Below are 10,798 nucleotides of genomic sequence, written 5' to 3'. Positions count from 1 at the left end.
TTGGTTTTTTCTCCATTAAAATGGGAAAGTGGCATATGTATAAAAATGAATGCAGAATTGATGTACGGAGGATTTCCAGCCAACTGTCACCCTTTCTCTCCTGGCTTAACAGTTAATCACCAAAATACATGCAGAGCTCTCTTGTCTCCTCAGACATTTCATTTAGGAATGAATTCATTTCTGTTTGAACTTGTCCCATTTGGGAAAACCTAGATCTCACCAGCAACAGCTTGAGAATAGAATTGAGAGGAATAGAGAGGCAACAAAGTAGTCCTAAAAATTCTAATAATCTTTCTTTGGCCTAAATCAAGAAAGGATGTTTTGGCCCTCAATGTGCAGTCAGCCTATGCCAGGAAGATTGTGTTGTTTTTTCTGTACTAAGTAACCAAACATATTAACAACATTAGTTAGTGTTTAGCCAGGAGTGCAACATCAAAACTCCACAGTTGACCTCTCTCCATTGGTATAACCACAACTCCTGAGTAACTTTTATTGCAGTCCTGAACTAATATGTGCCTAATAGACCTGCCAGGTTTTAGCTGGAATTTTCCCAATCTACATGGGACTTGCATTTTGTAGAATTTAAAAAATAGGAAGACCCTGGGTTGTTTAAAAAAAAAACAAAACAGTTTTATTCACACACCATACAATCCATCCTAAGTGTACAATCAGTGGGTCTTGGTATAATCACATAGTTATGCATTCACCACCACAATCAATATGAGAACATTCTCATCTCTTCAAAAAAAATCTCAAACCCCTTATATCCTCCTATTATTGACATTTAGCTTTGGTATAGTGCCTTTGTTACAATTAATGAAAGAATATTACAATGTTACTGTCAACTATAGCCCTTAGTTTGCATTAATTGTATTTTTTCCATATACCACCCTTTTATGAACTTGTCTTCAAGTTCATCCATGTTGTTGCATGCGTAATGACTTCATTCCTTCTTACAACTGCATAATATTCCATTGTATGTATATACCACAGTTTGTTTATCCTTCATCAGTTGATGGACATTTGGCAATCATGAATAATGCTGCTATAAAAATCGCTGTGCAAATATCTATTCATGCCCCTGCCTTCAGTTCTTTCAAGTCTATACCTAATAATGGGATTGCCAGATCCTATTACAATTCCTGAGAAACCGTCAAAATTCCCTTCCACAGCAGCTGTACCACTCTATGTTCCCAACAGTGAATATGTGTACTTATTTCTCCACATCGTCTCCAGCACTTGTAGTTTTCTTTTCTTTTTTTTTTTTTTTTTTTTTTTTTGAAAATGGCCATTCTAGTAGGTGTGGAATGGTATCTCACTGTGGTTTTTATTTGGATTTCCCTAACAGCCAGTGAAGTTGAGCATCTTTTCATATACTTTTTAGCCATTTGTATCTCCTATTTGGAAAAGTGTCTATCCATGTTTTTTTGCCAATTTTTTAATTGGGTTGTTTGTCTTTTTCTGGTTGAGTTGTAGGATTTCTTTGTATATTGTGGACATTAAACCCTTATTCAACATGTGGTTTCCAAATATTGTCTCCCATTGTGTAGACTACCTTTTTACTTTTCTGACACAGTCGTTTGATGCACAAAAGCATTCAGTTTTGAGGAGATTTCATTTAACTATTTCTTCTTTCATTGCTTGTGCTTTGGGTGTAAGGTCTAGGAAATCACCTCCTACCAAAAGGTTTTTAAGATATTTCCCTACATTTTCTTCTACAAGTTTTATGATCTTAGCTCTAATGTTTAGGTCTTTGATCCATTTTAAGTTAATTTTTGTGTAAGGTGTGAGGTAGGTGTCCTCTTTCATTCTTTTGGATATGAATATCCAGTTCTCCCAGCATCATTTGTTGAAAAGGCTGCTCTATCCCAGTTGAGTGGACTTGGCCACCTTCTCAAAAATCAATTAAGACCCTGGATTTTAATGGCTTCTATTACACCATAATCTATATTTTATAAGAAATTTCCTAAATTTATATTATAGTAACATTTTAAATAATGAAGACTGCAAAATTAGAGCTATGGGGAAAGCTATATATGAACCAATGAAGTTCCTGACCAAAGCGGAACCCAAGTGCCAAAATAAATCCCACTGATTTCATTTGTTCATTTAGTCATCAAACACATATTGAGCAACATCTCCTTGGAACTATTTATGCACTGTAGGGGATCTAAAAAGCTTACAATCATTACAACCAATGGCAGAATATGAAGAGTCCTATCTAGAGGCATAAAGACAGTACTCTGTTGCCTCTGAGAAGTCCATTCCAAAGATGCTGATGACCTGAGAAGTAGAGGTAGGGTCACAGATTCCTGCTCTCCCTAACAGGGTTGGGCCAGAGCAGGCCTTATGAGCCTTTTGACCCAAAGACAGACAACTAGGGACACTTGGCCATCCTGGAATGAGGCCAACATGGGAATACAGCTGGAGAGGAAAGCTGAGCTTACCTCAGGATAGACAGGGCCTCTGGATCTGGAGCCAGCCCTGAACCACCAAATGTCCCAGAACTGGGAACAGTGAGACACCTCAAAGGAGCCATTACTAGAAGAGAGAAAAAGATACAGGCAGGAAAGAAACACTGAAAACTAAAATAATCTTTCCTCAGCCCAAGAAAAGAAAGGGCTCTCTGGGTCTCCAGAGCCAATTCCATCCAAGAAGCATAGAAAAGGTGAAGAGAAAGGAGTTGTCTCTCTGAGGGATGAGGGGAAGGAATAACAACATGAGCACACATTCCAGCAAATTCTGGTTTGAACTGTAGGAACAGATACACATAAGAGAGTGAAGTAGAGCAGCTCAAGAGTGACCAAGGGCCTGAAGAGCTTGAGAAACTGATGACAAGAGGTGAATTTCTGAGGAAATTAGTGACATAATTGAGCACATAGGCTCAATTCCTTAAAAAAAAGGCATAACTCAGCCTCTAAAGTCTGTACTTTAGAACCACAAGTTGCTCTTGTGAACAATTCTGCCCCAGAGTTTCTTCTCTAACCAGATCTGATGTGCGCTTCACAAACAGCCAGCAGGAGAAGAGTTTCAACTTGTAGGGAGGAGTTGCTTAAAAACTCCAGCTCCTAGAACATCTAAATGCGTAAGTCTCACATGCAAGAGAAGAAGATTGAAGGATTCTGGGGGTGAAATGACTCATCAGCTGGCTGTCTGGATTGTGAACAGGAAGCAGCTGAAGAGCTGGAAGGGCACAGAGAAGCCAGAAGCAGCGATTCCAGAGCTACTGAATGTTTGGCAGAGTTAACACTGGTGATGGAAAGCAGGGGTTCAAAATGCCTTCAAGTCATAGATCTACCATTAGAAGAGTCTAATGCCCCAGGGGATATGCAGTGCTCAGCTACGGTCAGCAAATGGATCTGCTACCATCTTGTCTAGGAAAGCTTATGAAGAAAGTCCCCACAGATCATAATCCCTCCACTAATACTAGCTTTGATCCAATCTTTCCCTTTTTCATTAGAATCCCCAGAAACCTTTATCAAAGAAAAATTATACTTTTAAAAACAGGAATCTCTTACAAATATAAAATGAAATATGTCAAAGGTTTTATTTAATTCATTACTTAATGAGGGAACCAATAAGATGGTAAGGCTGGTTCAAAGGGCATTTTGAGGTTCTAGGTTTTCACAGGCATTTGGACCAACATTAGAATAAAGATGACAAAGTTAAATACAAAACTGGCTAATGATCTACAGAGCAACAAACCATAACCTTGGGGGTTATCTTTTCTACCGAACAGAAATCATTTGCAAAATCTACATGCTGACATGTAGCTTCACTCAGCCTGGAAATTTTAGTTAATAGTATTTAAACTATAGGGTTGAACAAAGTATACTCCCTTGACTAGATAATTAAAAACTCCTTGGGTGGACCTGTTAAACCATGTCCCAAAATGACAGTAAAGTGACTTATTACCCACCTTTTGGTACTATCTACAAGTTTTAACAAGTTTTCTTAACTCCTTGATGGTTAATTTTGTAACAGAGGGTGGGGAAATCTCATCTAGTTACAGAAACTGGAAAATCACCCTCAGATTTTTGAAGGTCAACATTTTGTTAGCTTTGGCCTAATGGCAAGAGGTATGAGGTATGAGGAAAGAGAAGAAACTTCCAGATTTGAGACATTGCCACTCAGATGGCAATGGGAAAAACTAACCCTTGCAGTCTTTGGCCATTGCCTCTCATCCAGACTTTCTGACTATGTCAAACTGATGTTGGTAGAAGAAAAAGCTTCATTCACTTGTCTATGAGCCAGAGGAAACACTTGAGTGTAGTTCCCTGGAGTAAGAATCATTACAGTTAGAAATCCAAATGCATCCCCTGCAGAAGCGGCAGTTCCTCAGGTAGATGAGGACATCAATAAGCTTTGAATGTGGCCTCCAAAACCAGCTTCAAGGTCCCCTCACAGGAAGCAAGTGGCTGAAACTTGGTATGTCCCTTCAGGAAATGCCTGTCCAATAAGATACAGTTGACACACCAACTCCACACAGAGCCTGGACTACCTCACCCAGAACCTACCCCAGAGGGAAGAACCCAGTCGTACAGTTAATGTTCACTGAAACCAAAACGTTTCTTCCATACTTTGTTTATACATACCTGTTTACTTTGTTTTTTTCTAAAATATTTTCTGTTAAGGATAAGTAAAGAGTCAATGAAAGACATTTTCACACAAAGGCACAGAGCTGTACTCCAGGAGCAGGTTGAGAAAGGAACAAAAGCAAGTGGCCAAGTACATAAAGCAGGAGAATAAGATCAGACAACTGTGGGCTCAAAGGAATTTTACTGAAGAATTTGCTTGGTATCTCTTAGCTCCTGTGCTGGGCTGGGGTGATTAAGTGCATGAAAGGTGGCCTGTGATCTCAAGGTAAGAATCAAAACCACAGTGAGATATACTTCACACCCACTAGGATAGCTATTATCTTTAAAGCAAGCAAAAAAAAAAAAAAAAAAAAAAAAAATACAGAAAATAAGTGTTGGGGAGAAATTGGAACCCTAGGACATGCTGGTAGGAATGTAAAATGGTTCAGCTATAGTGAAAGACAGTTTGGCATTTCCTTGAAAGGTTAAACATAGAATTACCATATGACCCAGCAATTCTATCTTCTAGGTATATACCTAGAAGATAGAATTGAAAGAATTTTTGAAAGAATTAGAAAAAAGGTAATCAAACACTTGCACATGAATATTCTTGGCAACATTTTTCATAATAGCCAAAAGGTAGAAACAACCCATTTGTCTATCAGCTGATGAATGGATAAACAAATTGTGGTACATCCACAAAATGGAATATTATTCCTCCATGAAAAGAAAAGAAGTACAGATACATGCAACAATGTGGATAAGCCTCGAAAATACTACACTAAGCAAAAGCAGCCAGACACTAAAAGGTCACATATTGCATGATTCCATTTATATGAAATATCCAAAACAGGTAAATCCATAGAAACAGAAAGCAGACTGTTTATGGTGGTTTCCAAGGGACTGGGGGAAGGGAGAATGGGGAGTCAGAGCTTAATGGATATGATGTTTTATTTTGAAGTGAAGAAAATATTTTGGAACTAGATAGAGGTCCTGGTTGCCCAACATTGTGAATGTACTAAATGCCAATGAATTGTTCATTTTTAAATGGTTAATTTTATTTTATATGAATTTCACCTCCACAAAAAAAAAAAAAAAAAAAAAAGAAACAGGAAATGTCAACAATGGTAATAATAGCATAAGTTTCAAACAGTAAAGCCCCAATTTGTACAATGGCGTTCAAAATGTGAAAATATCCAGAGTAAGTCAGATTTTGGACAGAAGAGGGAGCAAGAAACTTACAGAAATATAGAATGTTCATGAAAAATAAAAAGATTCAGAAAATACATTGATTTGCCAGGATTATGTCACCACTCTTCTCCTTAGATGAATTATTATCTCCTCTAAACATAGAAGAGAATAAAAAAATAAATAATTCCTCAATACCCAAAAAGAAATACTGAAGAATCATAGAATTTACAGCCTGAAGGGTTCAGCTAAGAGACCATTCAGTCTAACCAGCCTTATTTTACAGATGGGAAAACCAAGAAGCAGAGACACAAAATGTCTTTCGCAAGGCCACATGGCAGTTCTGGGACCAGAAGCAGCGCTGGCTTGGTTAGGGACTGTGCTTTCCGAGAGAGGAACTCCAACTGTGTTCTCTGTGGTTTTATTTTTTTTTCTCTTAAATCACATACCTAAAATGTTTCCAGGCCTGTAGCAAACCAGTGTCTGCGACCCCCTCTTCAGCCTTTCAGCATTCACACCCAAGGAAAATCAGGTTAAAATTAACATCTCTACAGCAGCCTTAAATGGAAAAGCCCCAAAAATGCAGCCTAGCGTTGTGTGTCAGTCAGCAAAATAGTCCCACATACTCTGCCTTTTTTCCTGGATGGGGTATTGGGTGATTTAAGAGACTGTACGAGTAACCTACATGTCACCTGGGGTCACCACATCATTGAGAGGCAAACACAAAGGGCCTGAACTCTCATTCCAGGCTCCGTCTTCCATATCATTCCTTCCAGCCCTCACTTTCCACACTAGAAGAAATTCCATCAAGGAATTTTTCTAAACAAACACCGTATCTCCTAAGGCCAGCTGTCTAAATAACTTTTTTTTTTTTTTGCATGTATGTCTTAGGACTTTTTGGAACCTGCTGGTGCATTCCCTTCCTTCCCTCATCCCTAACCAGTTGCTGAAATGGGTTACTTCCTTGTGGGGCAAGGTCTGATGTAGACACCCTACAGATCCTTCAATTAAAGGTTACGATGCGGGGAAGTGGCAGAGTCACAGCTAGAACTAAAGCAGAAAATTCTGCTCCAAGAGGGCTTCCACAAACCGAACGCCAGGACCAAAACATTACTTTTTAATTTTGCTAAAAAGGAGCCATTTGTCTTCATTAAATTTCCAAACTTTTAGTTCCTGAAATAAATTTTCTTATTAAACTTGTATTTACATCAATGTTTTAGCCATGAGGAGCATATTCCAGCATAACGTCATACCAGAGATGCCCCTCTTCTCTGATTACTTAATTTCAAATAAAGTTGCATTTAAGAGTAGGGGCTCTGAAGTTAAAATATCCGAGGTCAGATCTTGGCATCACTCATTATCTGTGTGGTCTTAGGCACCTTATTTAATTCCCCGAGCCTCAGGTTGCTCATCTATAAAATGATCAGCAAACAGAAAATTATAAAGTAAAACATATGAAATGCGTATATGAGTTCGTGGCACGTTCTAAGTGCTCAATAGATGTCATCCATTGTCATCCTTTCTTCTAAGGGGCATATGAGCCATTCTGCAATCACAGACAAGAAGCTGTTCCCAGTCTGGAGTGCATCACTGTTAGTGTTGGGTTTTTCTTTTACTTTTTTTTTTTTTTTTTTTTTAGAGAAGTTGTGGGTTTACAGAACAACCATGCATAAAATACAGAATTCCCACACACCACCCCACCACCACTACCTTGCATTGGTGTGGAACATTTGTTACAAGTGATACTTTTAAATAACTAGTAATTTTTTTAACAGTAGTAGCCAGCATTTATTGAGAGACTCCATGTTCTAGGCACTGAGTGAAGCAATCTACATGGATTATCTCCTTTCAAACACCCAATACACAGGCCTGTGAAATATGTCCTATTATTATTGTTGTTTTTTAATTAGAGAAGTTATAGGTTTACAGAAAACTCATGTGAAAAATACAGTGTTACCATATAGCCCCTATTATTGACACTTTGCCTTAGTGTGGTACCTTTGTTAAAACTGATGAAAGGATATTGAAATAATACTATTAACTAGAGTCCACAGTTTGCATTAGGTGTATTTTTTACATATATCACCCTTTTATTAACACCCTGTATTAGTGTTGTACATTGTTATAGTTCAAGAAAGAACATTTTACTTGTACTATTAACCCCAGTCCATCATCCACAACTTGGTTCACTGTTACACAGTCCCATGTTTTATCTTCTAACTTTCATTCCAGTAACGTACACTACTCAAAACTTCCCCCTTCAACCACATTCACATGCATAATTGAGCCCTGTTAATTACACTTGCAAGAATGTGCTACCATCACCACCATCCATTTCCAAACCTTTACAATCAAGCTAAATAAAAATTCTGCACACATTAAGCATCAGCTCCCTATTCTCCAGCCCCAATCTATACCCTGGCAACCTATACTCTACATTATAACTATATTATGAGTTTGCTTATTATAATTAGTTCATATCAGTGAGATCATATAATATTTGTCATTTTGTGCCTGGCTTATTTCACTCAGCATAATGTCCTCAAGGTTCATCCATGTTGTCACATGAATCAAGACTTCATTCCTTTTCGTGGCTGAATAATACTCCATTGTATGTATATACCACATTTTGTTTATCCATTCATCAGCTGATGGACACTTTGGATTGCTTCTATCTTTTGGCAATTGTGAATAATGCATCTATGAACATCAGTGTGTTGGCAAATATTTCATTACTCCACTGATAATCCTAAAACCACTATGTGATAAGAACAGTAGAAACCTGAGCCTTTGAAATAATATTGTTTCTCCCCGTAAATATTTCTTAAATACTGCTTATGTGTCAGTGAGTTTCCCACATTAACCATAATCCACTTCTCTAGGAAAAGTTATCCCACCTCAGAATGACCACAACATCTGTTTAAATCTCTATTTTCATGTGGTAATTTCTTGGCTGCCACAAGAGTAGGTGTGTGGAGAGTGTGTTCCATTTTTCCAGCATCCAGGGATATTACCTCTCCCCTGTTGTATGTGGCTTTGGTAGGGCTATCAGTCAAGATGGTCCACCCTCCCCTGACCAAAGATGGGCCTGAGACCCAAACAGCCCTTTGGGACTCCTTCTCATACAATGTCACATCCTGAGTGAACATCATGGACAGAAATTTAGCGAGAGCTGATTTATGCCCAAAGCAGTGCAAATTGTCTTTTCCAAACCTAGTCCTTTGCCTTCTCCTTCAGTCCTGTGACTTCCTCTTTAAATTAAGCAGCCCCATTGGTGTCTGTCACTTATAACCAGTACTAACTAAGTTGGTAAGTCCAGGAGAATTGACTCGAAGGAATTTGATTTCTTATCAACAAATTAGAATGAAAGGAGGAAATCCTTGACTGAACCTGTAAAATCCCAGAATTTTAATCCATTTTTTAAATGAAAAAACATATTAAATGGAGAGATAGCAATGTCATTTTGTAGATTTTAAATTAGTCCCAATGGTTAATGTACAGCAAATTCCCACTGCTAATGTAATTTCACTTCCCTAGGACTAGTAGCTTATTTCTTTGTGACAGCATGGTACCTTTAGTATTGAGCATCATTAGTTTACTTTCCATAGCTTTCGCTTGGGGCTATTTACCAATCTGTGACAGCAAAGGCACAGGTGAGATCTTTTACTGCCCTCAATACATAACTGAAAAAACATCAAAGCACAGCTCACCACTTCCCTTTCATGGCTTTCACTTCAGAGGGTTCTGGGGAAGGCTAGGAACCACAATGACCCAGGAGATCAATGCAAACTAACACAAAGACTCCAAGCTCAAAGGCTTTGGCCTCAACACCAAGATATTTGCCAGGCAGTAAGAAAGCAATGGATCCACAAAGGAAAGAGAAAATGAAAAATATCCCTGCATGAATAGAACAGTAGAGGAAGGGATGCTTGAGGACATTTAGTCCACCCACTATCTGATGAAGGAATCTCCTTCACAAAAAACCCTGACAAATGGATGCCACTAGAATGTTCAGGTCTCCTTGAATACCTTCAGTGACGGTGAACTCATTACCTTCAGGGCAGCTCACTTCAATTTTAGACAGCACTAATTGTTAGAAATCTCTAACAGCTCTGATTTGGATGAAGCCACACAAAACAATGCTGATGCTTCCTGCCTATGGTCATCCTTCTCATATCTGATCACAGGTATCACAACCCACCTAAATCTTCTCAACTCCTCACTAACATCCCCAGATACTGCAAATCACTTTTCATGTGACATGGATTTGATTTTTATTTCCCTGATTATAGAGGGTCTATCAGTCAGATCCTGGCAGGAGAGATGGCACCCTCAAATTTGGTACCTTGAGGACAGTTTAATCAAGGGACTGGATTACTTTCCTAGGATGGTTATAACAAAGTGCCTCAAACTGGCTATTGTCTCATAGTTCTGGAAGCTAAAAAAGTCCAAAATCAAGGTATCAGCAGAGTTATGTTCCATCTGAAACCTGTAGAGAGGAATCCTTCCTTGCTTCTTCTGGCGTCTGGTGTTTGCCAGCAATCCTTGGCGTCTTTTGGCTTGTAGATGATCACTCCAATCTCTGCCTTCTCCATCATCACATGGCCTTCTCCCCAGTGTCTGTCTGTGTGTCCACATTTCCCCTTCTTATAAGGACACCAGTCATACTGGATTAGGGCCCACCCTAATCCAGTTTGGCCTCATCTGAACTAATCATGTCTTCAAAGACCCTATTTCCAAAAAGGTTGTATTCACAGGACTGGACTTGAATGTGTCTTTCTGGGGGACACAATTCAATCCATAACAGATTATTTGCAAATATGTGAGCAGAATGTAGGGAAACTAAAAAGGATTGCATAATATCCCAGGGTGGTTACTATTCTATGCTTAAAGGAACAAGGAAAGCAGTCAGCAGACCCAGAGTCAAGGCAAGCAATATAAAGAGGATTGCTGTAGGAGAGCTGCAACCTTCAGCTAAATGTGGCCACTCCCTGGGAGAAAGGGTCTGGTGAATTAAATACCCTCCCTCACTC

This window comes from Choloepus didactylus, chromosome 15 (assembly GCF_015220235.1).
Source record: "Choloepus didactylus isolate mChoDid1 chromosome 15, mChoDid1.pri, whole genome shotgun sequence".
In the NCBI taxonomy this organism is placed as follows: Eukaryota; Metazoa; Chordata; class Mammalia; order Pilosa; family Megalonychidae; genus Choloepus; species Choloepus didactylus.
The sequence above is the reverse complement of the archived record's forward strand: the minus strand, read 5'-3'. Positions refer to the sequence as shown.